Genomic DNA, 17,029 nt, shown 5'->3' with positions numbered 1-17,029 from the left:
ATAAAACACGTTTTCCGGTAAGGTCTACTACTAGCTCCCAAGCGATTCAAGTACATGATCAAAATACTTACCTGCACCTTTTTATCAAAATACCATCGTGGTATGATAAACAGTGGACTGTATTAATGTGAAAAATATGTATCTGTAAACATCCAGATGGGTTGACAGAAGGAAGAAAAAAACAAACAGGAAACCAAAAACTAGCACGATGGCAGTTTTCTACAAGTACAAATGTGTATAGAGATGTGATGTACCTATTAGGTACCTAATACTCGTATACCGAATACACACGTGAACTTTGAGACGACATATTGTTTCCCCTCTGCTGTATTCTTATTCCGGCGTGTGCTTCGCCCATTTGCGAAACGTCCATTTGATATGTACGGGAGGCAGCAGCGCGGTATGCGCCTCGTAAACTAATCTTACGTTCTTTTTTCTTCTCTTTTAGTCGACCAGATACCATAAAATTTCACCAAATTGACCCTATATAGTATATACACGGTGAAAAACGAGCACGCGGTGTGCTATACCCTGCGCCCAGGCAAAGTGGGGAAACGCTGCCGCGAATAAAAGCACCACCGTCAAAGCTATCGTAAACGCCGAAGTATATATCATAATGTTGGAGTGTAGTATCCAGTTTATTAAAAAACTATACGATAGTGCCTTTTTACCGACCTCCTGTTTCCCATCGCTCATATATGCTCATTCCCCACCTCGCCTCGTAGTGTAGGTAAGCTTCATTGTGGTCGTTATTTTGAGAGGGGGGAGGGGGTCAGCACATAAAATACCATCTTCGTCGTATATAAACTTTGCACAGTTTACCTACCTGTGTACCAACCTACCTAGCTAACTTGGCCATTTTTCGTACAACTACATAACTTGGTTTTCTTTTACACTCGTATTACAGAGACGTGATTTTTACCACCGCCGTTCCTCTTTTACTTTTTCTGTATTTTTTTGTTGCCATCTTTATTGTTTTGTTGGCCCATATTACCGGCACTTGCACGTTGCTGGACTCAGTGACCTCTCTTTTTTCGTTCTGATTTTCCAACTACATACCTAGGTATACTTATAGATAACACTGAACTTTGTACCAAATTGGAAAACTCGCGAATGTGGTTACAGAAGCCAGGAGATTACAAATCGATGTACTAGGAATAAGCGAGACCCCATGGACTGGAAATGGTAGAAATGGCTAGATAAAGATTATGAAATGATCGACGCTGGAAAACACACACACAAACTAGGTGTGGGAATATTAATACATACCAGAATCAGTGATAAAATCAGTGCCATGATTCCAAAATCAGAGAGGATAATATTTGTGAAATTGGGGGCCAAGCTGAAACCAATCGTGATAATTCAAGTTTATGCGGCAACAGCAGAAAGCAGCGCAGCAGAAATCAACAACTTCTAAAATGACCTAGAAGAAGTAATGAGCTGCTTGAAAAACAACGATGTTGTGTTTTTGATGGGAGACTTCAATGCCAAAGTTGGGAATGATCATGGCAGCCAAGTTGCAGGGAGGTTCACACTTGGAGAGCAGAACAAAAGAGGTGAAATGCTTGTAGAGTTTGCAGAAAGACATGATCTAGTAATATGCAATACCTGGTTCAAACAGCATGCAAGAAGAATATACAGGGTCAGTCCTGGAGACGGAGTCAGAAACCAGATAGACTACATATGTACTCGTAAAACAAAGATTCAAGGACACAGTGAAGAACTGTCATACATATCCTGGTGCTGACTGCAACTCTGACCATAAGCTATTGGCTGCAAAATGTCAGATAGTCATGAAGGGCCAGAAGAAGAGCAAAGAATGATACCAACAACTTAACATTGCAAAAATCAAATCAAATCAAGTGCAAAAGAAATTCCAAGAAGAACTCTGTACTCAAATGCAAAAAGGACGGATGTCCAAAAACCAAATTTTTCAGAAGAGCAAAAAAACCATTTTAGCGATCATTTTTAAACTTGTAGAGAGAGTAAATTTTAATAGAAAATTGTATTTCAATTCTTTGATGCATCGGTAATTGATTTTAGCTTTTGTAAATAATTAATCACTCGTCGTCGTGGTTCCTTGTCCTTTACAGGACATTGGAAATCGCATTTTTGTGGTACCCTAACTGGGTGAGGCGAATGCCTATTGCCACTGCGATTATTCTGGGGAATCGACGTTGTTTCGAGCTTCCACTAGTAGTTTCCCGTTGCTTTCTAGTGACATCTACACAAGCACCTTGGAGCTAGCCGGGTAGTTTAGAGACCCTGAGCTCCTCAGTGTTGACCTCTATAGACGCTCGAACCAGTTTCAGCTTTTTGATTCTGCTAACAGATGGCGTGCATTATCTGTTAGCTCGGCTAAACTGGTAGTCCCCCGGTACTTGGCGTGTAATGTTGATAATTGCACGAAAGATTTTTTTAATTACACGCACAAGCTTGCCTCTGTAGCTGGGTTTGAACCGGGTACCTCGTTAACGGAGGTCCGCGGCTCTACCTACTACGCCACCGAGGGACAATTAATCACTAGTCAATTATTTTTTAAATGAACTTTTAAAAATAACTGAATGGACATCAATTTTTTTCAAGTATATATGCTCCAAAAAAATGATGGAAGTCCGCGTAATTAAAGAGTGAAGTCCTAAGATTTGGACTTCCATCCTTTTTGCTTTGGAGTACAGAACTGGAAAAACAAAAGGAAGATAAGTTGGAAGAAAAACAAGGTATCAAAGAAAAGTGGCAAGAATGGAAGCAAAAGGTTAAAACAGCAGCAGGAAAGTCTATTCCACTCAAAGAAAAAAGAAAACACAAACCATAGATGACTCTGATGGAAGAACAAAGAAAAGCAAACAGGCTAAGTAGTGAATACACAGCACTAAATAATGAGATCATGGGAATGTGCAGAATGGCCAAAAATGAATGGTATGAGGAGAAGTATTGAGAAATAGAAGAACTGGAGAAAAGGCACAACTTAAGAGAAATGCATACCAATGTGAAGCAGATGATGGCCACCCACAAGAAAAGGAGAAGTGGAATAGCACCTTATATGTGAAGAAAAGATGGAAAGTATTGTGTTAACAATCCAGAAACAGAAGAGGTCTGGATCTAGAACTGTATGGAGATGACACATGTCCGGCTCAAATGGAAGTTTCATCCACAGAGGAGGCACCGTCGTCGTCGTCATCGTTTCCTTATAAGCGGTAGGCCTATTGGCCTGTCTGCTGTGGTGTGGAACCTGCCGAGGACGAGCCTGAGGTATCAGTGAGTTTCCTCCTTGGTCTCCCTCTGCTTCTTTTCCCCGTTGGTGTATATTGGAGGACCTGTTTTGGTGATCTTGTTTCCTCCATCCTTTTGACATGATTTCTCCAATCTTTCCTATACTTTTTTATCTTTTTCATGACTGGCATCACTCCGAGATCTGCTGTTATTTTCTCAGATGGGACTCTGTCTCTGAGAGTCACCCCTGTCGTTCTCCTCATGAACTTCATCTCAGCTGCCGTTATTCTTCTTTTATCAGGTTTCTTCAGTGCCCAAACCTCGCTTCCATAAGTCATCATTGGTATTGCTAGGGTATTGTACACCTTCAATCTTGTTTCTTTTCACACCTTGCTGCTTCTCAGGGTCCTATTTATCAGTCCTGTGACTCTCAGGAACTTTGCAATCTTTCCACCAACATCTACTTCTCCCTGGTATGATATCGTGTTTCCCAGGTATTTGAATTTATTGACCTGTTCAATGATTTTTCCATTTATTACAATCTTGCTTCTTACTGGTTCCTTTCCTTTGAAGGCCATTGTTTTTGTTTTCTCTGATGATATTCTCATATCATACTTTTCTGATGTCTTTGTTAGATTGTACATTGATCTCTGTAGGTCATCTTCTGTTTCGGCTAGTACTGCTTGATCATCTGCGAAAAAAACTGTTGATATTTCCTGCCTTCTGTCTGTCTTGATTCCTTTTGGTTTCATTTTCTGCCATTCTTTCACCATGTGATCCATGCCCAGTTGACCAAATGTTAGCAAATTTTGTGCTAGCGTAAATGGTGCCGGAATATGAGACACTTTTTTGAAAAAATGCTAGCAAATCAGTTGCGATTAGGTCGCATTAGAGTAGCAGAATTGTGCACAAATAGCTAGCACGTAGCTGGCACAAAGCTAGCAAAAAGCTAGCATTTTGTTGGCACTTTGCTCTGCATTCTGCTACGTACATGCGACTAAATCGCGACTGATTTGCTAGCAATTTTTGCAAAAAGTGTCTCATATTCCGGCACCATTTACGCTAGCGCAAATTATGCTAGCAAGAAGCTAGCATTTTGCTAGCGTAGAAAAACCTTGATCAGTAAAGTAATTACTACCTATTAGTTAATTTTTAAAAATTCTGGGTGTTTACCTTTCACAGGTGGTAGTTTTCCAGGAAATTCCAAAAATTAGGCGACTGTCCCAGCTCAGAGCTAGCATAACGCTAGCATCTTAGGATAGTATAAGAAGAGTGATGTTACTCTTCTTACTTTTCAACAAGATACCACCTTGAGCTTATATTCAACTTGATGACACACTTTATCTAAGAGTAGCAAACTATACCATGAGAGAGATCGACGCTAGCAATTCGCTAGCATTATGCTAGCGCTTAGGTTGAAAAATCTCTTTATTAAATAAAAAATGAAATTTTTTTTTTAAATAGAAAAATTGTCAAAATTTAAAATTTGAAAATGAAGTATCAAACAAACTGAAAATGAAAAATTTCAAAAACATTTCAACAATATTTTAGTCCACGGCAATGGGAGTAATTGCACCCCCCTGCCGATCCTCCGGGACAACTTTTTTCTTAGAGGGGACATCCTAAGTAACATTTTAAAGCAAACTTGCTGAAAAAAAATTGGCCTTATTTACAAAATGGCGGCCATTTTGATTGACAGGTCAGCCGAAATCGCAGATTTTGCGTTTCAACATAGGACGTGCTCGAAATTTTTCAAACCTTACAAACGTAGATCGAAAGATCATGCAAAAATTCATCACCTGTCAAAATTTCAAGTGCTAAAGTACCTTTTTCGATTTTTGGTGAATTTTCAAAAATCAAATTTTGGCCAAAATGTGAGAAAAAATCAAAATTTCACCAAATTGACCAAGAAACCTGAAATTTGGGATATACCCTATTTTCGACATGCCAAATCGATGGGAAACGGTTTCAACTTGTTTTGAACAGTTCTGGAGCCTCCAGCAGATTTTTGAAACTCAAATTGAAGTTGTAAAGCTCAAATTTATTCTGAAAACTAATTTCAATACGCTACGAAGTACTGCAGGTGAATTTCAAGTCGTTTTGGAGCCTCCAGCGACTCTTTGAAAATTCCTAAAGCCTCCAGCAGATTTTTGAAACTTTTAATTTTCACAAAATTTCATCAAACTGAGATGGAGAGTCGAAATTCATTCTGCAAACTAATTTTAATACGCTACGAAGTCGACTGCTTGTGGATTTCAAGTCGTTTTGGAGTCTCCAGCGACTTTTCGAAGGTTGTATGGCGTTTTTTGGAAAATTGGAATTTTCTAAAAGTAGCTGGAAGCTTCAAAACCATTTGAAACCTGCGAAGTAAATTTCAGCTTGCCAACTCCAATTGATAAATTAATGTTGTGGGAATTTCAAGTTTCAAAAGCCTACTGGAGGCTCTAAAATGACTTGAAGTCGTCTTCAGAGGGTGTTAAAATTGAAGTGTAGAGTAAATTACAGCTTTCCATGTCCATTTGATGAAATTTTGTTGTCCCCTTTAAGAAAAAAGTTGCCCCGGAAGATCGGCGGGGGGGGTGCAATTACTCCTATTGTCATATGCAGGAATATTTTTGCTTACATTTTTCTAGAGCCAGATGGCTAAGTAAATGCTAGCTCAGAGATGCAAGAATATTACCTGAAGTTTCCTATCATAAAACTGTGAGCAAGTACATATTAGTCAGTGATACGCTGGCATTAAGCGAGCAGATATAGAGTGAGGCAAAAGCTAGCTGAGATATGCGAGAATATTGCTTGAACTTTCTTGGCATAGAATTGCAAGCAAGTATCCATCAGTGATACGCTAGCATCAGGCGAGCATGTATGAAGTGAAGTAAAAGCTAGCTGAGATATGCGAGAATATTGCTTGAACTGTCCTAGCATAGAATTGCGAGCAAGTATCCGCCAGTAATACGCTAGCATAAGGCGAGCAAGTTAAAGTGAAGTAAAAGCTAGCTGAGAGTCGCTGGAAAACAGCTCGAAAATTGCTAGAATTGAATTTGCTAGCGAAAAACTGCAAGAAAATCGCTTACTTTTAGCGAGACAATTATTGCTGGCCACAAAAAGCGAGTAAATTGCTAGCAACTTATCAAAACGCGAATAAAACGCTAGCTTTTTGCTAGCATGTGGTCAACTGGGTGTACATGTTGAATAAAACACAAGACAGTGGGCATCCCTGGCGAACTCCCCTGTTTATTTCTGCTTGTTCTGAGAGTTTATTTCCAATTCGTACTCTTATTCTGGTGCTCTTATAAATGCTGTTTATTACCTTTCGCATTTTATATATTATCTCTTCATCTTTTAGCACTTCAAACAGTTTTTTTCTATTGACCCTATCATATGCTTTTTCCAGGTCTATAAAGCACATGTGTGTTTCTAGGTTGTATTCGATCCTTTTTTCCATCAATAGTTTTACTGTAAAACTTGCATCAGTGCATGATCTTCCTTTTCTGAATCCGTTTTGACTTTCTGACATCTTTTCTTCTGCATGGTCTGCCAGTCGTTTTGCCAGTATTTTTGCATACGTATATCTTGTAGCAGGTATTGAGTAGACTTATTCCTCGATAGTTTTTCAGGTTTGACATATCACCTTTCTTGAACAGTGGTATTACAATTGCTGTTTTGAATTCTTCAGGTACCTTTTCTTCTTGGTACATCCTATTTAGGAATTCCAGCAGTCTTCTTTTGAATTCACCACTTGCATATTTGTACAATTCTGTTGGTATGCCATCTTCTCCTGGAGCTTTTGCATTTTTTGCTGTTTTCAGAGCTTTTTGTTGCTCTTTAAATGATACCTATTCTGTCCTCCGTTTATCAGATTTCATCTTCTATTTTTGTATATTGTGCATTTTCATCCCTCCAGAATTCTTCAAAATATTCCTTCGCATCATCAATTTTTATTTTTGGCAATCCCACTTTTTCGTTGAAATTTGTGTCTATTCTCCTTATGATCTTATACATCTTTGGCTGTAACTTGTATGTGTCATGCTCCATGAATGTGATGTAATTTGTCCAGCTCTCTCGCTGTAATTTCCTAGACTTTCTCTTGATTTTTGCCGACTGTTTTCAATATTCTTCACCATCAACTTCATTTTTTGAGCTCATGAATTTTCTAAATGCCCGTCTTTTCTGTTGTATTAGTTCTTGGATTTCGTTGTCCCAATTCTTTATTCGCTTTGCCCCAATTCTGTATGGTACCATTCCTAAGCTTTTCTTTTGCCGCTTTTGTCTCAATGAATTTGATATTTTTCCATTCTTCTTCTGTGTCCTGGCTTTTTGGTATCTGTTCACGTATGATGTTCATCCACCTTTGGTACAACCATTGATTGGTTGGGGGATCCAGGACTCTTGTGTTGATTTTCTTTTCATTTTCTTTGTCTGGTATTCTTGTTGTTTCCATTCTCATTACTACTTGAACAAAATGATGGTCAGTTCTCATTTCTAGACCTCTGTATCTTCTTACATCCAGGAATTTATTTGCAGCGGTTTTGTTGGCTATAAAATGGACCGATCATTAAGCTTTGTCCCCTTGTATTGCTCCATGTCGTCTTGTGATTTTTTTTGTGTTTATAGAATGTATTCATGATTCTTAGTCCGTTGAAAGTGCAAAAATCTATCAGTCTCTTCCCATTTCTGAACGTAAATATTAAAAAAAAAATCAAGCTCACCAAAATTTTTAATAAAAAACTCCAAGTATGGATTATTTTCAGTCCTAAAATCGAGAAAAACCAGGAAAATCTCATACATCATTTTTCAGACCCTCTTCCCCTCCTCTCCAAACTTTGCTACAACTTCGAACAGCAAATATTTCAAGCGTTGATGAATTTAGGATTTTCTTTAATCATCAACGATAAAAATTGCCACGCGGTTGAATATCAGGATGCAGTCGCGTACTATACTTATATTCTAATTAGTTATTGAGAGTACGTGGTATTTTATATAGGAGATTAAAATATGTATCTGTGCATGAGAAAATTCCGCAGTATTTATTATTCAAGACGCTTTAAAGTTTATACCTTTTGTAAAGCTTCTTATAGAGTGCTTAACCTTCGTATACTACACGTACATGTGTACAGCTTAAAATATTCGAGATACATTTTTCAACGTTATTTCTCCCCGTCTCAAGTTTCGTAATAAACCAAGTTTCGCGTTTCTCACGGGTCAAATGCTTTCATCGACTTCTCGCATTTTTTTTGTGAAGTATATTTTTTTCAATTGTCAGGGGAAAAAACGAACGGAAAAAAAAGAACAGAGGAATTCACAAAACTCGTGCAACTATTTCACTCGACGCCCATGTACGTATCGAAGACATATTTCTAGCCTTCGATGAACGATCTTACAAGACAGGAAAGATTAGGTACATAGGAATGAAAAAGCAAACAGCGAAAGGGTTTTCCGAAAGTAGGTATAAGTTTTCCGTTAAATGACACACGCCCGAACTAATAAACACACTTACAAGGCTGACAGATAGGGAAACAGAAAAGACAAAGGGATAAAGATAGTGCGGAGGTCAACAAAAAAAAAGACACCGAAACTTATCCAACTATAACTCTCGACATGGACATACCGATTACCGGTGGGAATATCATTTTCAAGTGGGTTTACCCGAGCTACAATTTTTTTTCTCGTTTTCTCTGTGGCCTTTTTTTTTCTTTTCTTTTTATACTAAGTTATATTAACTTTTGCACGTCAAATTAGCCGAAGAAATGCGAAATGATGAGGCCATCGTGTCGCGTCTGTGGCGTCTTCGAGAGACTTTATTACTGTCATTTTTACCACGCTGTAGCGTTATATTCTCGTACCATGGCAGAGACTACGCAATGAAAAAATAATTAAAAAATAGTTAACAACGACCAAGACGAAGACGCCACTCACTCTTAGGACATTTTAACCGACCGTAAAAATCCTTATCTTCGACAATGTTCTGTGGCTTAATGTACCTAGTTCTTTCATAAAGGAACCAGGCGTACCGACAAATGTATAACTAGCGGTATCCGAGCGCCGTAGATACCTAATTAAACCATTCGTGAAATTTACAAAAGCTTTTCTGCATCGGCTTTTTAGCCTTTTTCTTTTTCATTTTTATTTACTTGTTTGTTTTGTGCGTCAGGTCTCTTCTTCTTATAATTCTACGAGCGTTCGTTATATTATTTGACTTTTTGATGAGCTATAACGTTGATAATCGGGTATTCATTTTGCAAAGACAATGTCCTTCGATGTAAAGCTACCTCGACTTTTTAGAGCCTTGTACATTTCGTTCTTTTCTTCTTCTGTAACCTTGATTGTGATGTAAAAGTGGGTTCATAAACTTGTACAGAATTTATCGCGTCGAATTCCCAAATGAGAGAAATTTATCTTGACATGGTTAAAGTTGGTCAGAATTGCTAAAATTGTCGAAATTTGCACTGTTCGAGTCAAAAAATTTGCCAGATCAAAAAACTGCTGAAATATTTCAAAATTATTCATCAATTTCCACGAATTTTCGCCGATAGTTTCTTCAACTTTAACAGAAGAATCCACTAAATTTATTAAAATCTGTGAAAGGATCACCAACATTCCTTTGCAAAATGAATTCAAAAACGAAGACCAAAGTAAGATTTCTAAAGGGCACAAAGGCTCTCAAAATTTGGATCAAAAAATTTGAAAAAAAAAAGGTAAGTAGTAACAATAATAACAGAAATCAATATGATTATAGCAGTTCGATGACTAGCTCGAGAATTCGAATATTGTTTTTTTCAAGCTGATTATTCCGAATAGCAGCTCCCCTTCCCCCCACCAAAAAATCAAGTCAATTATTACTCTCTAAATTTTAAAACAGCAGTGAAATTTCACTGTTTCAAATTTAGAGAGTAGCCGAATTCAAAAAAAAAAAAAAACTGTTTTCATGGACATTTTTAGAAAAAAAAAATACAAAGAGGTATTTTTATGAAGATTTCGTGGTAAAAAAATATGAAATTTGACGTTTTTATTTGTCTGCGGAAAGGAAAGTTGTTTTATCTGATGCTTTCAATTCTTGTCAAATTGAACTTATCGGTATATGAACTGAAGAGTGATATTCCAAAACTCGCTTTGTCCATTTTTATCAAAGTGCGTTTTTCAGCGGTACCTGGTAGAAAAAGGTATTAACTCACATTCCTACATCATCAACCTGCCAAAATAAGGTGTTAAACTCACCTAAATAGCCAATTCACTAAAAAATTTTAAAAAAATAATGTTCCTAAACGCGCTTTGTCCATTTTTATTGACATTTTTTTCAACAGTATTTAGTGGATAAAGTGTATGCCTTCACTCCTACCTCATAAATCCACCCAAATAAAGTGCTAAACTTGCCTAAAAAGCCAATTTACCTGTTTAAAGGGAAACTGTTTTTCCTCTTTCCTGAAAAGTTGTGAAAATGGACAAAGCGAGTTTTGGAATATCACTCTTCAACTGTGAATAGCGAATCCGGGAAGACCGCTTAAAAAGTTAATTTTTTACAAGCTGAAAATCTCAAATTCGAAAAAAAAATCGTAGCCAAAAATTACAGAATATTTCTTGTGCGCTGTATTATTTACTCCGTCCTCTCCACACCCCCCCCCCTCTTCAAAAAAATAGAAAAAAATTGCGATAATTTTGTAGCCGATCTGGAGTTTCCAGCAAACGTTGATTTTTCTCTGGCATTCTCAAAACGTTCTCGACTAGAAGTCCTTTGCAATTAACTTTGGCAGTTGAAAATTTAACCTTATTCAAGGAATACAGAAAATTTTCATTTTTTTTTTTTTTTTTTTTACAAAAATTGAAGTTTTTTAACTTAGAACAGAAAATTTCTGGTAACTTTTTACGAAAAACTGACGACTTTGGATTTTTTCAAAAATTTATAAGGTCTTCAACTGGAAAGAACGAACTTTTCTCCCGTCAGTCACCTTTAATTCCCGATTCGCCTGCTCTGATCGATCATAATATTAATTCAATTTACAACAGAATATCGTATTTTCAGCTGTCCAAGTTGATTGGAACGCTTTTCGGAGCAATTTGAAATTACGAGTAAGTAATAGGACTTTGACGGAAGTCCTTGAAAATGTGTTGAAAAAATCAAAAAAAGATGAAATTTAATGTAGGGCTAGATTTTTGCGAAAATAAGTACCTACATGAAATAAATGATGAAAACATAAAAAAATTGTGTAGAAATTCCCATTAATATCATTGTAACTCAAAGTGAATTTTTTAAAAACTGATGAGCAGGGCTCATCGTACTCGATTTTTACCCCAATAAAGGTAACAAATTAACTAAAAAAGATTCGAAAAAAATAGCCAAAAAGTAACCAAAAAAAATAATATAAAACGTTGCAAAATATCAATGCCGAAAAAATCACAAAAAAACAAAAAAAAAACTTCGCAATTAAATTTATTGAAAAAAAAATTACGAAACAAAACAGTCTACTCAATTGAAGTCTGACGATGAAACTCAACCCAGATTTTGGCAATTTCAGCGAAAAACTGGATTTTTCGACGAAATATTAGTGAAAAAGTGATACATTTTTGCAATTTTTGCCAAATAAATGAAACTACTTCCACAGTTTTTTGACAAAAAAGCGACATTTTTTTGGGAATTTTTGAAGCAAAGGTCAAACTTTTTGGAATATTTTGCATAAAACTGAAAATTTTTTTTGGAAAATTTGATGTAAAAAACGAGACCTTCATTACTGAGGGAGCCCATGCACTTAAGGATCTATTGCACCCCCCCGTACATCCTCCGGGGAAATTTTTTTCTTAAAGGGGAAGTCCTAAAGAACATTTCTAGCCCTTGTACTAAAAAAAAGTTGCCCTGCTTACAAAATGGCGGCCATTTTGATTGACAGGCCAGCCGAAATCGCAGATTTTGCGTTCCAACATAGTAGTCCGGCATATGACAATAGGAGTAATTGCACCCCCCCCCCCCGCCGATCCTCCGGGACAACTTTTTTCTTGAAGGGGACATCCTAAGGAACATTTTAAAGCAAACTTGCCCAAAAAAAGTTGACCTTACTTACAAAATGGCGGCCATTTTGATTGACAGGTCCGCCGAAATCGCAGATTTTGCATTTCAACATAGGACTTGCACGAAATTTTTCAAACTTTACAAAGGTAGATCGAAAGATCATGCAAAAATTTATCACCTGTCAAAATTTCAAGTGCTAAAGTGCGTTTTTCGATTTTTGGGAATTTTTGAAAATCGAATTTAGGCCAAAAGTGAGGGAAAAAATCAAAATTTTACCAAATTGACCCAGAAAGCTGAAATTTGGGATATACCCTATTTTCGACATGCCAAATCGATTGAAAACGGTTTCAACCCGTTTTGAGCAGTTCTGGAGCCTCCAGCAGATTTTTGAAGCTCGAAATTCCCACGAAATTCCATCAAATTGGAGTTGTAAAGCTAAAATTTATTCTAAAAACTGATTTCAATACGCTACGAAGTACTGCAGGTGAATTTCAAGTCGTTTTGGAGCCTCCATGAGCGACTTTTTGAAAATTCCTGAATCCTGAAGCCTCCAGCAGATGTTGGAAACTTTAAATTTTCACAAAATTTCATCAAACAGAGATGGAAAGTCGAAATTCATTCTGCAAACTAATTTCAATGCGCTACGAAGTACTGCTGGTGGAATTCAAGTCGTGTTAGAACCTCCAGCGTCTTTTGGAAAGGTCGTATGACGTTTTTTGGGAAATTGAAATTTCCAAAAAGTTGCTGGAAGCTTCAAAACCATTTGAAACCACCACGTAGTCGACTTCATATCGTATTGAAATTAGTTTACGAAGTAAATTTCCGCTTGCCAACTCCATTTGGTAAAATGTTGCGGGAATTTCAAGTTGCAAAAATGTACTGGAGGTTTCAGTAATTTTCAAAAAGTCGCTGCAGGCTCCAAAATGACTTGAACCCACCTGAAATCGTCTTCAGAGGGTGTTAAAATTGGAGTGTAGAGTAAATTTCAGCTTTCCATCTCCATTTGATGAAATTTTGTGAAAATTTAAAGTTTCAAAAATCTGGTGGAGGCTCCAGAAATTTTCAAAAAAATTTCTAGAGGCTCCAAAACGACTTGAAATTCACCTGCAGTACTTCGTAACGCATTGAAATTAGTTTGCAGAATAAATTTCAGCTTCCCAACTCCATTGATGAAATTTTGTGGGAATTTCGAGTTCCAAAAATCTGCTGGAGGCTCCAGAACTGCTCAAAACGGTTTGAAACGGTTTCCAATCTATTTGGCATGTCCAAAATAAGATATATCCCAAATTTCAGGTTTCTTGGTCAATTTGGTAAAAATTTGATTTTTCCTCTCATTTTTGGCCTGAATTGGATTTTTAAAAATTCACCAAAAATCGAAAAACTCACTTCAACACTTGATATTTTGACAGGTGATAATGGCCGCCATTTTGTAAGTAGCGCCATTTTTTTCAAGTAGAAGGGCTAAAAATGTTCCTTAGGACCCCCCCTTTAAGGAAAAATTTGTCCCAAAGGATCGACGGAGGGGGGGGAGTGTGCAATAGATCCTTAAGCGAGCTCCTCGACTATATGTGAGTAGGGATAAATGACGAGACTTTTTGTTATTTTTGCCTGAACGCAAGACCAAAACAATTTTAGCAAAAGGCAAGGCTTTTTAGTATGTAATATAGTGAGACGTAGGCAATTTATGGGAGAAAATGAAAATGTTTCGAAATTCTAAAAATGTATGTACTAGTACTTACCTAACCTACCTTCATTACCTTCAATATACTAATAAGATTTCAGTACCACGTGTTTCTGAAGAAACTTCGTCTAAAACCGTAAATTTGCCCCCCCCCCCATCTATTGCGGCCGTTTTCGAGTCGATCTGGATCCTCTGACAGAAGTTAATTTTTTTCTAGCACACTTGCATTACTTCAGAAAGCGCTGTAATCAATTTCGATATCTGAAAATTTGGTTTTTAGGTGTGTGTGACTGTGACATAAACTTTCAGTGAGCCAAATTTCAGCCAAATCGGAGGTGACGAGTGTTGGAAAAAATGAAATAAAATAACAAAATTACGCTTGAACGTAAAATTTTTTGAAACTTTTTTTTTCACTCTGTTCAAAACATTTCTAAATAACCTCTTTTTCGAGAAAAACTTCCTTTGGGCAGCCTTCTCGGAGGTCTCCATACAGGGAGACCAACATTTTTTGAGGAACCCAGGAGGTTCTATTTTGAAACTGACATCGCTTAGAAAAATTCTCACACAGAAATGATAAATTTTCAAAAAAAATTTCTGACAGATTTAGGTATGCGGAGGAGAGGATTTCTATACAAAGGAATCGAAATAGTTTGTACGAGATTTCTACCTGAATAGGGGATATGTAGTTGAAAGGAAGTCTGACGCAAAAATGAAATTTTTTCGAGAAATTCGATTTTTTCAACTGAAGATAGGGATGCTTCAGATGCACAGATGCATTTTTTTTGGATCTGTTTCAGACGATGGGACAACAGAAAAGCAAAACTTCGAAATTACATAGATGCACCCTAATCATGTTTGTAGGTACTTAGGTAGGTCTAGGTACCTATAGATGTTACGAGGTCAATACACGATCAACGATGCTCAAACGTATCAATTATTATTCAGAATTTCAAATGAAAATATCGTATACGTATTCATTTTCTATTCAACGATTGCCAAAATATCTACTTCAATGTGCATTGTGTGCATGCTGTTGCTCTCGTATCTCGCTATCTCCGGAATATTCGTACATACTATAAAAATTCATTGCATACGAAGTTTTTTTGAACACACCACAAACGAGTATCTACGGTCCAAAATAAATCAGTTTCACCCCGTATCATTCTCCTGTCAGGAAAGAGTACGAGTATATTATCATCACTCATCCGATATACGTACTGTATATCTCTATCGAATACTCGCTAGTTTCACTCTATCCTTACTCGCGAATGCTGAAAATAGAAAAAGAATCACGTCGATGAAAAGCAGCCAGTATAGATAGTATTTTTTCTCGCTGTGTAAATTGATAACAATAATACATCGAGAGAGAAGTTTGATACGTAGATACAGTGTTTCGAAACCTTTCACATTTCTAGAGCTTTCACCTATAGCTCGTATAGATGCTTTTCTATCATAAACAATACTTCCAATTTAAACTACCTCCGAAATAGATTATCGCTGCAGATATATACATACAAGTTCGCGGAGATTTTGATCCAATTTTCGATATACACACAAAAATACTTACTTACTTTATGTAGGACGAGGCACGAGGCAGTCGTGGCATGGTAAGGAGATTTTGGTCGCGGAGCTGCTACGATTTGCACGAAAAAATACGCTAAATTGTAAATTACAAAAGTACGAAAGTTAGAGGTTCGGGTATGAGAAAAACTCGCGAAATTCGTTTGAAAAGCGATGAAACGTGAAATTTTTCTCGAAATCAATCACACTTAGTCGACGTAGTACAACGAAGTTGCGTTTTTTCCATTTTACCAACATTATACTCTGTTTCTCCTCTCTATTTATACGAAATGAATCGGAAAATAGAGCTTTTATTTCTCAAAAAAAAAAAAAAAAAAAATGCAGCTGTTGAACGTCTATATGAAGCTATATACTTACCCAGCTATGGGAAGAGGCCCGAGATGTTGATATTCCGGCTAGAATTTTTTATTCTTACTACACTGTTGCTGACGCGAGTCGATAGTGGCGGGATGGGGGGGGGGGTTCGAAAAATATATAAGACGAAAACGCCGCGATGTTTAAAAAATAAACAACCATCTTCCTCGTAACACCTTTTTATTCGATGATTATTAAAGTTTGCTTTTAAAAAATTTCCCTCATCTTTTTCCATCGTAAAATATATCGAAAAATAAAAGTTACGAGGCTAAAAAAAACGATACGTCTACGCAGATGAAGAGGGAGGGAGATAGGGTGGGGGAAAATGGCGAAAATGAAAAACAGTAATTACCGAAAAATTTCCGATGAAATTTACAGCTTTTGTAGGAGCGATTTTCGCGAGCTTTTGAAAAGCTCTTTAAAACATTTTTTACTCTTTTTTTTTCACTTTTTCTTCTGCGTACGTTAAGGTTAGGTACGTATTTTTTTCTTTATTTTTATATAAAGATACTCGTCCGCTTGTCTTTGTATTCCCATCGCACCGTAATCGAGATACAAATAAAAAGAAAGTATTTCACGGATGATAAAAATGAAGCTGAGAAGTGCAGAGGCTGGGTAGAAGAAGAGGCTTCGCGTAAACGTTACTTTTTAGTACAGAGAAATATACGTATATAAGAGTACGAAACGAATTACGATGAAAATTTTCAATAAACGAGAACGAGTAGGACCCAAAAGCAGCACCAGCATCGGCAGTTCGGCACCAATCCCATAAATGAAAGCGTTCGTCACTGCCACCGTTATTATAAGATTTCACTACCATGTACCCCACTCCCTCCCTTTTCCTTGCATCCTTCCTTCCTGCTTTTTTCACTCTTCTCTTAACCATAACGGCTTTTTCATCTCGAATATCATAGTGCGATAAAAGACCGCACCTTTTACGAGAAATAAGTTCATTTTGATCGTATTCAGATATCTACGCGAATGTAGGTATACACAAAGCTGCTAAAAATTGAAAAAAACATCGACGATCGTCTCACCTCGCATCGCCTTTTCGATTTTTTTTCCCATACCCTTTGGTTCGAAATTTATCGTTAAATTCATCACTACGGAATTGCAAATTATCGAATACAAAATTAGTACTTACTGAAAAGGTGCAGTTTCTTCTTTTTTTTCGCGTTTTCTAAAAGTATTGCTTTGGAAAC

The 17,029-nt window shown here is 36.9% G+C and overlaps 1 protein-coding gene across 1 annotated transcript in view; it reads left to right on the top strand.

Annotated features, from left to right (window-relative positions):
- Positions 1 to 17,029, top strand: part of LOC135849512 (G-protein coupled receptor dmsr-1-like) — a 387,918-nt gene that overhangs the window by 58,630 nt on the left and 312,259 nt on the right. The gene's annotated exons all lie outside the window — the stretch shown is intronic.

This window comes from Planococcus citri, chromosome 5, assembly GCF_950023065.1.
Source record: "Planococcus citri chromosome 5, ihPlaCitr1.1, whole genome shotgun sequence".
Lineage (NCBI taxonomy): Eukaryota > Metazoa > Arthropoda > Insecta > Hemiptera > Pseudococcidae > Planococcus > Planococcus citri.
Note: the sequence above shows the minus strand (reverse complement) of the source record. Positions and strands in the feature narration are given on the sequence as shown.